Source organism: Natator depressus, chromosome 6, assembly GCF_965152275.1.
Source record: "Natator depressus isolate rNatDep1 chromosome 6, rNatDep2.hap1, whole genome shotgun sequence".
Taxonomy (NCBI): Eukaryota; Metazoa; Chordata; order Testudines; family Cheloniidae; genus Natator; species Natator depressus.
In genome coordinates, this window is record NC_134239.1 from 1,733,214 (window position 1) to 1,750,778 (window position 17,565).

A 17,565-nucleotide genomic window follows, 5' to 3' on the forward strand; every position below is an offset into this window, starting at 1 on the left:
TCGTTCTGTGATAGCCAATGGGATTGCAGGGACCTGCATGCTGTACAGCACTCCTGCGCTCTTATTGGCTGGGACGGTGTAATTCCAGTCGGTATAATTACAGACCGACGGAATATCTACATCGGTGCAAGCCTCAGCCCTTCAGATCTTCCCTCGGCCCTGGGGCTGCGAGTGCCTGGCTCTCGGCGGGTAAGTCAGTCCTGCTCCATGGGGGTTACCAGTAGCTAGATGGGGGGAAGGATAGCTTGGTGGTTTGAGCGTTGGGCTCCTAAACCCAGGGTTGTGAGTTCAATCCTTGAGGGGGCCATTTAGGGATCGGGGCAAAAATTGGGGATTGGTCCTGCTTTGAGCAGGGGGTTGGACTAGATACCTCCTGAGGTCCCTTCCAACCCTGAGATTCTATGATTCTATGAGAAAACGGGCCATGAGGGAGCAGCGTTGCCTAGTGACTAGGGCAGGAATGAAAGATCTTGGGTTTCTCTTGGCTTTGACTTTAACTCGCTGGGGGAGTTTGGGCAAGTCACCTCTGGGCCGGGGGGCTGCTGGAAGAAAAGTTTGCCCTCACGTCTGATGAGTGAACTTGGGCTGAACCTCGCCCCCTCCCTGTGCCCCCAGCCAGCCGAGGGCACCCAGCCACAGCCACAGGTAAGTGGGGCTTCCCTGGGAGGGGAGCCGTCCCTTCCCCGCTCCCTCCCCTTGTCTGGATTCATCCTGCCGGAGGGGTTTTCCCTTCCAGAGAGTAAGTTTCATCTCCCCCCCTACACACACACTCTGGTCACCACCCCCTCCTCCCTGCATCAGGACGGATTGATTCCCTTCCCCTGGATCCACCCCCCGCAATCCCCCGCTCCCTGGGAATTCACATCTAGCCCAGTCCCCTGGATCAGCTTCCAGCCAGGAGCCTCCTTCCCCTGGCAGTGCTAGGCAGGCAGGCAGCAGCCCAGCGAGCAGGGGTGGGAAGGGAAAGAGAAATGTAAGCAGGGGAATAGTCCCGCTCTTGTGGAGAACTTTCCTGGCTTCTGCACTACCCCGGTGAAGGGGGCTAGCGAAAGGATTTGAGTCCTCACTCCCACTTCCTTTACCCAGTGGCCTCCTTGCCCTTGAGGACTCCCCTTCCACTCTCCTGCCTGGCAGAGTCCTCGTAACCCCGACAAGGCTGGGCCCGGGATTCCTGTGTGGCTCGACCCCAACCCTGCTGCGGTCACCTAGGACAGGGGCTAGGGTGTCCCCACTCCGGGGCACTCTCTCTGCACTGGGCACTTCTCCTACCCACTGACCATTACATACAAGTTAAAGCAAATGCACGTTATTTAATCAACAATTAATCTTAAAAAGGATAAGGGAAAATGGGAAAGGTTAAAGGAAACACATCACCCCGCTCTGGGGCAGGGAACGTCACAAACCGTGTCTCTGGAACGTCCGGGCAGTTCACAGTCTGTTTCTGGTAAGTCCCAGGCCCCTTCCCAGGCCCTGGCCCTGCTGCAGGGATGCTGTGTGTTGGACACTTGCTCTGGTGGGGGCCACACGCCCTCAGGCTCTAAGTGGCAGGACCCTTCTTCCCAGTGTCACCCCCGCCCTGTCGGGGTTAAGATCCAAGCCTGGCCTGCAGAGCCCCTTGGCTGAGGCGTCTCCCTGTGCTGGGCCCGCTGCCCAGGGTCCCCCTCGCTCTCCCCAGCTGCTCACCACACCCAGCCCCAGACTGCTCCAGCCCCAGCTCCACCACTCGGTCTCTGCTGCTCTGCCCCCAGCTCCCTGCGCTGCTTCTCTGGCCCCTCTGGCTCTGGTTGCTGCAGCTCTGCTCCCAGGACAGGTCTGCTCTCTCTGGGCTGTGCCTCTGGCCCCTCTGGATCTGGCTCCCCAGCTCTGCTCCCCGGCTTAGCTCGGGCCCCTGCTTTCTCCTTAGCTCAGCCCCACTCTCTCTGACCCAGGAAAATCCAGCTCACCCAGAGGACAGGACCTCCCTGGCCTCCTGACTCCCTGATTAGCCTGCCCCCCCTGCCATTCAGGCTGACCTGGAGCGTTGTGCCTCTCCCCATTGCTCCTGGGGGCTGTCAGGCTCAGGGTCCTGATTCCCCATCAACCCTTCCCCCTTTTTAGTACTGGGAGCTAGCAACTAAAACTCCCCCTCTGAATGTTACTAAGGGGGCACCAGTCCCCTTAGATAAAGGAAAATAAGGAAGCAGGAAGCCGCCTTTTAAAGCTTTGCTTTCGCTGATTGCAAACCCGGGAGCCAGTCACGCTCTCCAGCAGGACATTAAAGACAAACCAACCCCCCCAAAAAAGGCAGAAGCCCGAAGCCACCCAGCCCGGGAAAGCCCCCAAACTAGCAACGTGCTGCTTAAGGAAATGAAATGGCGATTACACACACAGAAGCCAGTCTGTGCTTGTTGCCCCCTCGCCTTTGGCCATGTCCCACCAGCTGCTCCCCTCCCACAAATGTTGCAGCGTGTGTGAGAGTCAGCGAGCTTCAAAGCGGGGTGTGTGGGGGGTGCAGCCCTGGGGACTGGGAGGAGCTGGAGCACAGACACCTGCTGGGCTGGCGGCTGGGGGGAGAGGATGGGCACCCCCCCAAACTGACAGAGGCCCCCCCAAACACAGACACCTTGCCCTAAAGGCAGGAAGGGGCAGAATGGAGAAAGCACTGGGTGGGAGGCATTGTGGGTGCAGGGAACAGTCAGAGAGCCAAGAGGTAATGATTAAATCCATCAGGGATTAACGTGGATGTGTGTTTTCTAGGAATAAAGCAGAGGCAACAACATCCCCAAATCCGCTTAGTTCTCGTCAGTCAAATTGCCTGGATCAACTGGAGACGAGCCTTGGAACTTGGAATTGGCGATGGCTGCCCCGGTAGGTAGATTTTTTCTCTTTTTGCTCTAAGGATCATGGCATAAGTATCCCCCCCCCCCCCGCCCCGCCCCGCCCCACTCACCCACTTCTTTTTTTAAAGTCGTAATTTGATCTCTGGTCAGCGTGAAGGGTGATACTAACTCAAGTGAATAAGGAAGAATAAATTGAATTAACAGGTAAAAAGACATATGACGTGCATAGTCTGGGGTCACGTGTCCCTCAGGCTGGAGAATAGAAAAGCACGTCAGAGAAGTAGCGTAACTCAAGTCGACGTAGCTTAGATCTACTTGCCGTGGGGTCCACACCGCACTGGGCTGACGGGAGAAACTCTCCCATTGACTCCCCTTACTCATCTCGTCCCAGTGGGGTACCAGAGTTGACATCCGAGGGATCAGTGGTTAATTTTGCGGGTCTTCACTAGAAGAAACTCCTGTGACCTCCTGAATAGCACTGGCCAGAGAACGTCCCTGAACTAATCCCTGTCTTTGAACAGATCTTTGGGAGAAACATCCCATCTAGATTTAAAAGTTGCCCATCATGGAGAAGTGCCCTGCTTCTTCCCCTCTGTCCTTTATCCCTTCCCTCCTCTTCTTTACCTAGCTCCTCTCTCTGAAGTCAAGGAAGTGAATTTGGGAGCCTAAAGAAGGTCAAATGAAGCCACTGCTCCATCAGTCAAATTCTGAGGGAAAGTGGCAAATGGTGACCAAGAGCACCCAGAGCTAAGACCTGAACCCTCACAAAAGTGGGACTCACACCCATATGGAAGTCTCCTCATAGGTTTTCAAGGGTCAAGTTTTTTAAAATCCCCCCTCCTGCTTTGAAGCCAGGCTGGCTTAGCCAGTGAGTAGGCATGTCAAATCTGCGAGGAATGGATTGCTTTTGGAGTCACATCTCCAAATAGCCATCCACCTCAAGTGTTGTGTTTCCTTTACGGAGAAACTCTATTTTTTTTCCCACTGCATGCATCCGATGAAGTGAGCTGTAGCTCATGAAAGATTATGCAATTGCAGAACATCTAATTCTGCCATCACTGTGGGGCTTGCAGAAAACTCTCAGGAAAGTGCCCTTACCTAGTGACACCGTGTGTCATAGAATTGAAGAAATGGCTGAGGACATTGTCTCTCAGCTTGTAGAGAAATTTAAAATGGCAAAAACATTTGCCCTTCAGCTTGATGAGCCCCCGGATATTAGTGGAAAAGCTCCGCTGATTGCCACGGATATCAACGAGCACATACTGTTTTGCAAAAGTATAAATGCAAACTCAACCGCAGAGGCCATTTTTAAACTAATTCAGTTTTCTTTCTTCTGAACATGATTTGAGTTGGAATTTATGCAAATTTGTCTGCATTGATGGGGCTGCTGCAATGACCGGGAGAGTGAACGGACTTGTAGCTAGGATCAGCAGAGAAAATCCTTACAGTGCACCCACTGCAAGGATCATACATGGAAGATGAGTTCTGAGCTTCCAGAAGTTTTGAATGATTCTGTCAAAATTGCCTGCTTCATCAATCCAGGCCACGCCATGCTCACCTGTTTCACATTCTTTGCAAAGAGATCGGGTCAGAACCTCAGCAACTGGTGCTTCACACAGAGGTTTGCTGGCCGTCAAGAGGGAACGTACTTGACAGATTGTTTGAATCATGCACAGAAGCTCACCTTTCTTTCTGATCATTCATCCCCTCTTGCCTCTGGTGTTTGACAGCACTGTGTGCTTAGCTCAACTCGCCGAGCTCACCGATATATTTAGCAGGCTGAATGACCTAAATTTGTCCATGCAAGGCCGTGACACTAACATTCTGAATCTCTATGACCAAGTGAATGCTTTTATCAAGAAAACTGAATTCTGCAAGTCCAAATATGGAGACAAAGACTTTACCTGTTTTCCACTGCTTCATGCATATGTCACTGATGTTGACATAGGGGAAAATGAGCAGAGGAAAATTAAAGAAATAAAAGTAGATCTTTTTTTGGCCCACTTGACATCTGAGTCCAAGTCATATTTACCCAATATTCAACGCAGCTCCGCTCAATCCGACTGGGTAGGAAACCCATTCCTTTTGTTAGATGTGAGCAGCCAGTCCTATTTTTCTTTAGCCACAAATTCAATACGCCCAAGATCAATTTCCCGTCCTCACTGGGAATAGGCTGTACAGGTCTGAGCCCCTTTAGACCAGTCTAGGCATCCATAGTTAACACATCACAATTTTTGTGCCTAGAGAGGAGCACAGCAGCAATATGAGCTCGGTCACCTCCCTCCAGCCCTGATTTTACCGAGGCTGTCAGAGCATGCTTTGCTGTGACCTCTCACTCCTTTCCCGATGGGGATGGGCGTTCCCTCATTTTGTCATGTTTGGGTCGGTGGTGGTTGTAGCTGAAACACCTTAAAACTACTGTAGGACAGAGTACTTTTTGCACTAGCATAGAACCCAGGAGTCCTGGCTCCCAGGCCCCCTGCTCTAACCCACTAGACCCCACTTCCCTCCCAGAGCCAGAGACAGACTCGAGCATTCGGAGGCAGCATTGCCCAGTGTACAGGGTAATAGACCAGGGCTCAGGCCACATGGGGTCTGTTCCCAACTCTGCTACTGACTATTTGTGTCACCTTGGCCAAGTCATTTCCCCTCCCTGATCCTTTGTTTCCCCTCCCGCTCTTTGTCTGCCATTTCTACTTGCTGTGAGCTCTTCGGGACAGTGACAGCTTCTCATTGAGTGTCTGGGCAGCACCTGGCACCTGGGAGCCCAGGTCGGTGTTGCGCCCAGTGCAACGGGCTGCAGTCTTGGTCAGGAGGTCTGTGCAGCACCTAGTGTGATGGGGCCCCTATCTCACTCAAGGAGGGTCTGTGGAGTGCCAGGGTCCCCGATCTTCCTCGGGGGGGGAGGGGGGGTCTGTGAAGTGCCCTGCCCCATGGAGGGGCCCAGTGTTGGTCAGGGTCTTTGTATAAAGCAATGGGGCCTGGCGAGACTCTCAACTGCCCTTCTGCTCTCCCACCAGAGCAATAAAATGTGGCCAAGGAAAAAAGCTACCAAGACTGGCCATGAGGACATACCAGGTGAGTGAGGACGACTAGCCAGAGACCAAGCATCTGATCGTGCACAGAGCCAGCCAAGGGGGGAGCAGGGGCAAGAATGGAGAAGCTGGAGGGGAAAGTGGGGGGAGATAGAGAAGAGGAGGAGGGGGAGCTGGGGAACGTGAGGAGGGGGAGCTAAAGGGGACAGAAGCCAGGCCTCAGCCCACCCCAACAGGAGGTCACAGCTCCCCCCACCCTTGGAGTGGTGCAGGGGGAAATCTGGGGGGTTAGGCCTATAAGATCATCATTGGTCTCCCATGGGCCAGTGTGCGCTCCCAGGCTAAGCGGGGTGAGCATGGGCAGTGACTTGGTTTCCCCCCTGCAGTCCTTCAGTGCAGTCCTGGCTGTCACTGAACAAGGGGAGCGGTCCTGCTGAAATGACCCCCCCGCTGGCCGGAGTGCTGGGTAGAACAATACTTAGGGTCTCTCGTCCCACGGGTCCCCAAAACACATCCCAGACTGGGTATAACTCTGTGTTAGCAGGAGGGGGGTGCGTAAGACACAGGAGGTAACTGTCCCACTCTACTCAGCACTGGGGAGGCCCCAGCTGGAGAACTGTGTCCAGTCCTGGGTGCCGCGCTTTAGCAGAGATGTGGGCAAACTGGAGAGAGTTCAGGGGAGAGCAGCAAAACTGATGAGAGATTTAGAAACGCTGACCTGTGAGGCAAGGTTAGAATAACTGGGCATGTTTAGTCCGGAGAGAAGTCGGAGTGGGGACCGGATAACAGTCTTCAGATACGTTATGGGCTGTTATACAGAGGACGGGGATCAATTGTTCTCCATGGCCACAGAAGGCAGGACAAGACGTAATGGGCTTAATTGGCACCGAGGGCAATTTAGGTTCGATATTAGGGGAAAGTTTCTCACTCTAAGAGCGGTTAAGCTCTGGAACTGGCTTCCAAAGGAGGTCGTGGGATGCCCGTGACGTAAGTTCCCTCTAAGCCGCGTGGCCGTGCAGCAGGCTATCAAGGGCCGCACAGCGGGGGAGAGGTGCCTCTCCCCCGTCCCCAGGCTGCTGCAGTGATAGAGCGCTGGGGGGAGTCCTCTCTCCTTGGGGGAGCCCTGGGGCAGCCTGCACCCCAAACCCCTCATCTCTGCTCCACCCCCAGAGCCCAGCACCACATCCCTCTGCCCCAGCCCTGAGCCCCTCCTGCATCCTGAACCCCTCATCCCTGGCTCCACCCCAGACCACACATCCCCAGCCAGAGCCCTCACCCCCCCGCACCCCAACCCTCTGCCCCAGCCCAGAGCCCCCTCCCACACTCCAAACCCCTCTGCCCCACCCCCACCATCCATCACCTCCATATTGGTGCACATACAATTCATTCCGCACATGCACGTAGAAAATTAGAGGGAACATTGCCCGTCACTGGAGGTTTTTAGGAACAGGCTTCACAAACCCCTGTCAGGGCTGGTCTAGGGCTCCTGTCCCTCTCCCTGTCCCTGTGCAGAGGGCTGGTATAGGTGACCTCTCGAGGTCCCCTCCCTCCCCACATTTCTAGGATTCTGTGATTCTTTAACAGGGATCCATCAGCTGGCACTGAGATGTGGCCACCTCTGGGATGGGGCAGCTTTATATACACCCCACTGCCAGCCGCACAGCACCCTGTAGTGTGGCATGACTGGGGTGTTGGGGCCAGCACTGACTGAAAGGGGAGAGCACCCCTCACTGAGCCCCCTGCCGGGCTCCCTGCAGCACCACACCCCCTACCGCCCTGCTGAGTCCAATGGCAGAGTCCCTCCCAGTGCTTTCCAGGGAGATCTCCCCTCCAAACCGCGACCCGGCCCACTGCTGCTTAGCGTGAGACGGGCTGGGCTCACAGCAGGGGTGGGAAATCTGTGGCCCTTCCCAAAAATCAATATCAGGGGACGGCTACGATGGGAAGAGCCATAAACCTGCAGAATAAAACCTTTCCCCTGACCCCCTCTGCCTTTCCCAGTGGAGAAGGAGGATCTAACCCTGGACCCAGACACGGCCCATCCCGAGCTGGAGATCTCAGCGGACGGGAAGGAGGTGAAATGCGGGAGTTGCAGGAAGAACGTCAGCTGCAGCCCCAGCCAATTCGACACGGCCAACTGCGTGGTGGCCCGGCAGAGCTTCAGCTCCGGGCGGCACTACTGGGAGGTGTTCGTGGGCCAGAAGCCGCGCTGGAACCTGGGCATCGTCTCGGAGCGAGCGGAGAGACGGGGCAGATTGATCCAGAAGACCTCAGGGTCTGGTGAGGTCTGTGCCGAGGGCTACTGGCTGATCGGCCACAACAAGGAGAAGGCCGGGAAGCCATACTGGGCGACTGACACCAACCGGATGCCCTTTGACTGTAGCCCCCACCCTGAGACCATCGGGGTCTATCTCAATTACACGGCCGGGGAAGTGACCTTCTACAACCCCGATGACCCCGATAATTTGATCCCCCTGTACTCCTTCTACAACGCTGCCTTCAAGGATGCCCCCATCTACCCCTTCTTCGACCCCTGCTGGCATGACAATGGGGGCAACGCCCAGCCCCTTAAAATCCTGTGAGTGGCTGATTTACTCGTGGGGGTGGGGACCAAAGCCATCCCAGCCTTGGGGCTACCAGCATATACCGCGGGCTAGCTAGCTTCACAGCACTGTTCTGAGAGCCACACTAACCTCACCCAGCGACCAGGCAAAGCTGGCACGGTTAGCTGAGACAGGCCGGGGGGATTGGGAAGGGGCAGTGAAAAAGCAGCGAGCTGAGACCATGAGATACTCACTCGCTACGGTATATTCACCCTCCTTCCTATTGGAGCTATTAGAGGGGGTTTCCCTTCACCAACACCCCAGCCCAACCCCCCGCCAAGGCCCTTCCTCCAATGCGTTTGTGTGAGTAGGGTAAAAAATGTTTCTTACTATCACAGTATCTAGGTTACCCCTTCCAGAGCCAGAGAAGGATGCCAAGAGTCTTGGCTCACAGCCCCTCACCCCCGCTCTAACCACTAGATCCCACTCCCCTCCAGCATTGGGGAGAGAACCCAGGAGTGGATCCAGATTTGACCTGGTGTCGTCATTCTCACCTGAGCAAAGTGCACCTAAAACGCCATCCAGAGCATAAATGAAGGGACAAGCTCAGGGGGAGGGGTGAATTGTGCTCTCAGACAGGCCGATATATGTCAGGAGTTACCCCATCAGGTAGCTCAGGGCTGATTCTGCTCAGTGCAAATGAGGAGTAACTCTTGCACTCCCTACAATGTAAAGCCAGGGTAAAAGCGAGGACAGTGACATTTGGTGTTGACACGGGATTTGATTTACACTGATCCAGAATGCGCTGACTGCTGTATCCCTTTCTACCGCTGTCTGCAATCTGCTGTTGCCTCTCGCTGCTCCAGCCCAGGGCTTGTGCTTCTCTGAGGATTTTATTTTACTTTGCTCAATAAAGAAAAATATTTGCCATCATTCCCCAGAATCCTGAGTTGTGACTCAGTTTCTCCATCCAGATCCCTGGGAATCTGGAGCCTGCTGAGACCTTTCCTCGGGTTAACCCTTGTGCTGCTGCAGATGTATACTGTGATGGGGTCCCCCGGGCACAACCTGGAACTGGGGTACCACTTTGCCCTCTTAACTCTCCACCCTGGGCTGTCTCTCACAGTGCTTTGCTAGTGACAAGGAGCAAACCCCTCCGGGCACTGTGATCACTCAGCCATCAGCATGTGGAGCCCCACACCCCGCTGAGTTGCATGAAGGCTCCCTGAGCCACTCACGAATCACACAGGGAAAGGCACCAGCCAATTCCCCCAGCTCCACAGCCTTGCACCCCAGAACTGTACCATCTTGCCCTGGTTAGAGGCCTGATGAGTGTAAGTATTTAACCCAGTCCATCCCTCCCTCCATGTGGAGAGGACACGAACTAGCCTTTGTAGCCTGCAGGGCCATCCGTAGCTATTCTGGGGCCCTATGCAGCCCCCCCATGGGGGGGTGGGGAAACAGGCCCCAGGCTTCCACAGGGGTGGGGTGGGGCTGGCTTGGGGAGCAGGGGGGATCCACCCCTCAGCACTCACCAGCCGCCGGTGAGTGCAGGCCCGGCCCTGCTGCAGTCCTCAGGGGAGTGGGGGCCGGGCAGGGGCGGGAAGAGGCGGGGGAGGGGCTGGAGCAGCAGGCAGCTGCGCAGGGCACCAGGAAATGTGGTGCCCCAAATTTCCTGGTTCCCTATGCAGCTGTGTTCTTTGCATATGGGTAAGGATGGCCCTGGTAACCTGAGCTGAGATTTCCCCAGCACTTCTCTCAAAACACACTGTTTTAGGTAAAATATAAAACAGATTAATTAACTCCAGAAAGACAGGCTTTAAGTGATTACAAGCAGTAGGCACAAAAGGTCAGCGATAGTTACCAAAGAAAATAAAAGGTAAGTGCACCCTCTAAATCTTAAACCTTATTACACTGGGCAGTATTTGGATCAAGCGATTTTCTCACCCCACTGGATGTTACAGTTCTTCAGACACAGGCCTCTCTCTCAAGCCTGGGACCAGTCTCCTCAGTTTAAGTTTTCGTCTTCTCACTGTTCTTGTTGCTTCCAGAGTAGGTGGGGGAGGAGAAAGGCCAAGGCATGCTGCCACTGTCCCCTCTTTTATACCCTCAGTCCACGGGCCTAGAAGACACTTGCCCAGACATCTCCTGATGGGCTTTGCTGAGTCACAGGGTTGAGCAATCCCCCTGGTGATCTTGTGCTGCTCAGTCAAAGGGTTGAGCAGTCCCCATTGTGTGGTGCTTGGGCAGCTGTCATTGAATTGTCACCCCCTTGATCACAACTCCCCCGCTGATTAATAGTCAGTTAATACCCTCCCGGGAGTGGTTAGCAATAGAGACTCTCAAATTTACAACGTATTTCAGAAACAAACATACAGCAAATTAAATCTCATAACTTCATACACACTAATGACATACATATCTGGACAGAACAACGGGCTTCAGCAGATCATGACCTTTCATAAGATATCGTACATGGCTTTGTATGAAATATCACAGCCGTATATAAGTGATGAATATGGGGGTTACAGAGTGCTATTGTGAGGTCCCGCTTGTCACATATACACAGCTGTAAATGAGGCCTTCTAGTCAAGTCCTCTCCCATAATCCCTGCCCCCTTCTCCCGGGTTTCCAACATCCCCATGCTGAGTCCAGGCTGGCAACGCCCTGGCTGCAGAGCCTCAGCTGCCACAGGTTAGTCAATATTAACAAGGGATGGTGTTAAACTCTCACAACCTGTTTATAGGCTAACCAAAATCCCGTCCGTGTTGTTTTTCTGTATACATAGTCCTCTGTATCTAGGAAGCTGAATAATTCTGTCCTTCAGTTGAACCTAGTGAGTAAAAGGAAAACTCCTATTCCCCTGCCCGACTACCCTTCCCCTCCCATTAGCCATTCACTGCAGCTTCTGCAAACTCTTGTTAAAACCATTCTGAATTTTGCTCCCCAAAAGGGCGAGTGGAGGCTGTGCACACGCCGGGCGTCACCAGCAAGTGACTTAGATGTTTCTTTTGGGGAGTGCTGTATCTCAGGAACCTGGCGGTCAAATGGCCCCACATTTGCCTCTCTGACCATCCCCTGCACCCCCAAGAGGCACCCCCAATGCCAAAGCAATCCACGCAACCATGCAGATTGGAGAGCACATGGAGCAGTCCGGCTTTAAACAGAAAGCTGGTCTTGGCCTTACCTCTAGCCGCACGGGGGCTCCCCTCTCACACACAGAAGAGAGTCCGTTACCTTGCAGCTCCCCAGCTCTGTCCTCTCTCCCAGGGACACAGGGCAGCTTGAGAAAGGAGGGGAATTCTCACTGCAGTGCAGAAGGCGATGGTCACCCTAAATATAGCCCTGAGTCGGGGGTCTGGCTCAGACCTGGATACAATCGGTAGGAAGGACGGGAGGTGGAATAAGGAAAGGCGGGGTGGTTAATAGAACCAGCTGGAAAATAATTATTTTTCTTGTGGAAATGTTAATTTTTTTTCTCTTTTTGAAATTTCCCACCAAAATGTTGCAGTTTTTTATGACAAAGCAAAACAAACTAACGGTGTGGCTGGAAACCGGCCCATTTGCTGGCTTTTGGCTTCAGCAGAAAATGGAAACCCTGGACGAAGAAAAATATTTCGATGGAAAAACTCCCACGTGCTCGAGTAGTGGGCTTTGGGTGATTGCCCGAGCTGGGGGGAATGGTTACGTCTCTCCATCTCAGTAAGGCACTAACCCGATCCCATCCCTCTTCTGAGCACTCCCTCCCCCCATCACAAACACCCTGACTGACACCTAACTCTCCCTTGCCTGGGAAACAGCTGTGAGCGAGGATGATAACATGCACCAACGTTTGGCAGACAGTGAAAGTTTGATCATGTGATTTACAGTAGCCGGAGTGAAATTGGGGAAACCTCCCTAGTGGGGAGGGGGAAACCAAGATGCAAATAGTTCAGGGGAGTCAGGAGCTATCCCCCCTTTCTTAGCCCATAGAGAGACTGTCATAGGGCCTGGCCACCCCAGTGTGCCCTCTTCTGGTCAAACATGGTGCTGCAGGGAACCCTGCCTCAGTTTCCTTTTCCAAGGTGAGTCCCCTTGGCTTTCCCCACACTGGTCAGTGACAGTGATGTGGGTTGGCTCTCTGACCAAGTCACTAAACAAATGTAACCTCTTCCGGGTGTGGTGTATTGAGGACTGTGTTGGAATTGCAAGCTATTGCTTCAAGAGGAGGAGAGTTTAGGTCCTGCTTCCAGGCCTGGGGCTCTGGAGGGATGTGTGGGCTCTGGGTCTAGCAGCAGGGTCTACAGAGAGCCAGCCTGGAGAAAGGTGGGGTGAGGTGGGCCTCACTGCCAGAAGGAGCAGCCTGCTTTTGTCTCTCTCTGTTTTTGGTTCCTGTGTGTTCTGGAGAAATAAAGTCATGTTACATTGCAACTGTCAGGTGAGGGCATTTATGCATTGATCTAAAAACTTCACTCCAACAGAACTGACCAGAACTGCACTGCTCTGTACAAAGTGCAAGCTGGTCTCCATACTGGAAGAGAAGGTTCAAGGTCTGGAGCAACAGGTATCGACCCTGCGTTGCATAAGAGAAACTGAAGATTTCCTGGACAGATGTCAGGATATGTTTCTACGGGCACAAGGTTCAGAAGATTCAGAGCAGGCTGCACATTGGGGACAGAAGGATGGTGAAGAAATTTGGCATCATGTGACCTCCAGAAGGAAAAAGGGGAACGTCCATGTACCAGCAACACCGGTACAGGTAAGTAACCGTTTTCATGTTCTCTCCACAGCTACTAATGCGGAGAGTGGACCAGATGATATATCTGAGCGAAGGGAACAGAAGGAGACTCTGCCGATTGGAAGACATGGGACGCACAGTCCTAGGATTGGGGGTTCCACGACCACTGCTCCCAAGAGAAGGAGGTGGATGGTGGTGGTCGGGGACTCTCTCCTCAGGGGGACTGAGTCATCTATCTGCTGCCCCGACCGGGAAAACTGAGAAGTCTGCTGCTTGCCAGGAGCTAAGATTCGTGATGTGACAGAGAGACTGTCCAGACTCATGAAGCCCTCGGATCGCTACCCCTTCCTGCTTCTCCACGTGGGCACCAATGATACTGCCAAGAATGACCTTGAGCGGATCACTGCGGACTACGTGGCTCTGGGAAGAAGGATAAAGGAGTTTGAGGCGCAAGTGGTCTTCTTGTCCATCCTCCCCGTGGAAGGAAAAGGCCTGCGCAGAGACCATCGAATCGTGGAAGTCAACGAATGGCTACACAGGTGGTGTCGGAGAGAAGGCTTTGGATTCTTTGACCATGGGATGGTGCTCCAAGAAGGAGTGCTAGGCAGAGATGGGCTCCACCTAACAAAGAGAGGGAAGAGCATCTTCACAAGCAGGCTGGCTAACCTAGTGAGGAGGACTTTAAACTAGGTTCACCGGGAGAAGGAGACCAAAGCCCTGAGGTAAGTGGGGAAGTGGGATACCGGGAGGAGGCACAAGCAGGAGTGCGTGAGAGGGGAGGGCTCCTGCCTCATACTGAGAAAGAGGGGCAATCAGCGAGTTATCTGAAGTGCCTATATTACAAATGCAAGAAGCCTGGGAAACAAGCAGGGAGAACTGGAAGTCCTGGCACAGTCAAGGAATTATGAGGTGATTGGAATAACAGAGACTTGGTGGGATAACTCACATGACTGGAGTACTGTCATGGATGGATATAAGCTGTTCAGGAAGGACAGGCAGGGCAGAAAAGGTGGGGGAGTTGCACTGTATGTAAGGGAGCAGTATGACTGCTCAGAGCTCAAATATGAAACTGCAGAAAAACGTGAGTGTATCTGGATTAAGTTTAGAAGTGTGAGCAACAAGGGTGATGTCGTGGCGGGAGTCTGCTATAGACCACCGGACCAGGGGGATGAAGTGGACGAGGCTTTCTTCCGGCAACTCGCAGAAGTTACTAGATCGCATGCCCTGGTTCTCATGGGAGACTTCAATCACCCTGATATCTGCTGGGAGAGCAATACAGCGGTGCACAGACAATCCAGAAAGTTTTTGGAAAGTGTAGGGGACAATTTCCTGGTGCAACTGCTGGAGGAACCAAGTAGGGGCAGAGCTCTTCTAGACCTGCTGCTCACAAACCGGGAAGAATTCGTAGGGGAAGCAAAAGTGGATGGGAACCTGGGAGGCAGTGACCATGAGCTGGTCGAGTTCAGGATCCTGAGACAAGGAAGAAAGGATAGCAGCAGAATACGGTCCCTGGACTTCAGAAAAGCAGACTTTGACTCCCTCAGAGAACTGATGGGCAAGATCCCCTGGGAGAATAACATGAGGGGGAAAGGAGTCCAGGACAGCTGGCTGTATTTTAAGAATCCTGATTGAGATTACAGGGACAAACCATCCCGATGTGAAGAAAGAGTAGTAAATATGGCAGGCAACCAGCCTGGCTTAACAGTGAAATCCTTGCTGCTCTTAAACACAAAAAAGAAGCTTACAAGAAGTGGAAGATTGGACAAAGACCAGGGATGAGTATAAAAATATTGCTCAGGCATGCAGGAGTGAAATCAGGAAGGCCAAATCACACCTGGAGTTGCAGCTAGCAAGAGATGTCAAGAGTAACAAGAAGGGTTTCTTCAGGTATGTTAGCAACAAGAAGAAAGTCAAGGAAAGTGTGCCCCCCTTACTGAATGAGGGAGGCAACCTAGTGACAGAGGATGTGGAAAAAGCTAATGTACTCAATGCTTTTTTTGCCTCTGTCTTCACGAACAACGTCAGCTCCCAGACTACTGCACTCGGCAGCACAGCATGGGGAGGAGGTGACCAGCCCGCTGTGGAGAAAGAAGTGGTTCGGGACTATTTAGAAAAGCTGGATGAGCACAAATCCATGGGGCCGGATGCGCTGCACCCGAGAGTGCAAAAGGAGTTGGCGGATGTGATTACAGAGCCATTGGCCATTATCTTTCAAAACTCATGGTGATCGAGGGAGGTCCCAGATGACTGGAAAAAGGCTAATGTAGTGCCCATCTTTAAAAAAGGGAAGAAGGAGGATCCTGGGAACTACAGGCCAGTCAGCCTCACCTCAGTCCCTGGAAAAATCATGGAGCAGGTCCTCAAGGAATCAATTCTGAAGCACTTAGAGGAGAGGAAAGTGATCAGGAACAGTCAGCATGGATTCACCAAGGGCAAGTCATGCCTGACTCATCTAATTGCCTTCTATGATGAGATAACTGGCTCTGTGGATGAGGGGAAAGCGGTGGACGTGTTGTTCCTTGACTTTAGCAAAGCTTTTGACACGGTCTCCCACTGTATTCTTGCCAGCAAGTTAAAGAAGTATGGGCTGGATGAATGGACTATAAGGTGGACAGAAAGCTGGCTAGATTGTCGGGCTCAACGGGTAGTGATCAATGGCTGCATGTCTAGTTGGTAGCCGGTATCAAGTGGAGTGCCCCAAGGGTCGGTCCTGGGGCTGGTTTTGTTCAATATCTTCATAAGTGATCTGGAGGATGGTGTGAATTGCACCCTCAGCAAGTTTGCAGATGACACTAAACTGGGAGGAGTGGTAGATACGCTGGAGGGTAGGGATAGGATCCAGAGGGACCTAGACAAATTGGAGGATTGGGCCAAAAGAAATCTGATGAGGTTCAACAAGGACAAGTGCAGAGTCCTGCACTTAGGACGGAAGAATCCAATGCACCGCTACAGACTAGGGACCGAATGGCTCGGCAGGAGTTCTGCAGAAAAGGACCTAGGGGTTACAGTGGACGAGAAGTTGGATATGAGTCAACAGTGTGTCCTTGTTGCCAAGAAGGCCAATGGCATTTTGGGATGTATAAGTAGGGGCATTGCCGGCAGATCGAGGGACGTGATCGTTCCCCTCTATTCGACATTGATGAGGCCTCATCTGGAGTACTGTGTCCAGTTTTGGGCCTCACACTACAAGAAGGATGTGGAAAATTGGAAAAAGTCCAGCGGAGGGCAACAAAAATCATTAGGAGTCTGGAACAGATGACTTATGAGGAGAGGCTGAAGAAACTGGGATTGTTCAGTTTGCAGAAGAGAAGAATGAGGGGGGATTTGATAGCTGCTTTCAACTACCCGAAAGGGGGTTCTAAAGAGGATGGCTCTAGACTGTTCTCAGTGGTAGCAGATGACAGAACAAGGAGTAATGGTCTCAAGTTGCAGTGGGGGAGGTTTAGGTTGGATATTAGGAAAAACTTTTTCACTAGGAGAGTGGTGAAACACTGGAATGCGTTACCTAGGGAGGTGGTGGAATCTCCTTCCCTAGAAGAGTTTAAGGTCAGGCTTGACAAAGCCCTGGCTGGGATGATTTAGTCGGGGATCGGTCCTGCTTTGAGCAGGGGGTTGGATTCGATGACCTCCTGAGGTCCCTTCCAAACCTGATGTTCTATGATTCTATGGTCTTTGTTATGTGCACACGTGCAGAGAAGTGGGATAAAAAGGCAGCAAGGTACAACTCATCCTACCTTCCTCTAGCTGGCTCTTTGCCCACTGACTCTCATCTCATGCTTCCCTAAAAGGCCCCCTGTCCTACAAGCGGGGCCAGGAAATCCCACTCACTTAAGGTGATAGCTTGCAATTCCAACACACTCCTGAACACAGCACTGTCTTTTCAGAGCAGCCAGGCCCAGGGCTTCTCCCTTGGGCTCTCCACAGAATGCAAAACTGGAACCAAAATCCAGCGCTACTGAAGCATCATCCGCCCCTCTCTGGGTTTGATCCCCTTGTCCCACGGGGGCTCCTCTTCCAGAAAACCAACAGCCAGGAGTGGATCCTATCCCTTGTGCCGGTGCCTCCCAGCGGCGTTAGCTCCGCTCATAGATTTCAAGGCCCGAAGGGACCATTGTGGTGGTCTAGTCCAGGGGTCTCAAACATGTGGCCCATGGAGTTCTTTGCTGTGGTCACTAAGCTCCCCGCTTCCCCACCACCACCACGTGCTGCTCCCCGCTCCTCTGCCTACCTCCAGGGAAGATATTGGGGGGTCTGAAGAGGAGGTTGAGGAGATATTGGGGGTCTCTGATGGGGGATGTCAGGGGGTTTCTGAGGTCGGATATTGGGGATCTCTGAGGGGGGATGTTGGGGGTCTCTGAGGGGGAGATTGGGGAGATATTGCGGGTCTCTGAGGGGGGATATTGGGGTTGCTGAGGAGGGAGGTTGGGAAGATATTGGGGGCCTCTGAGGGG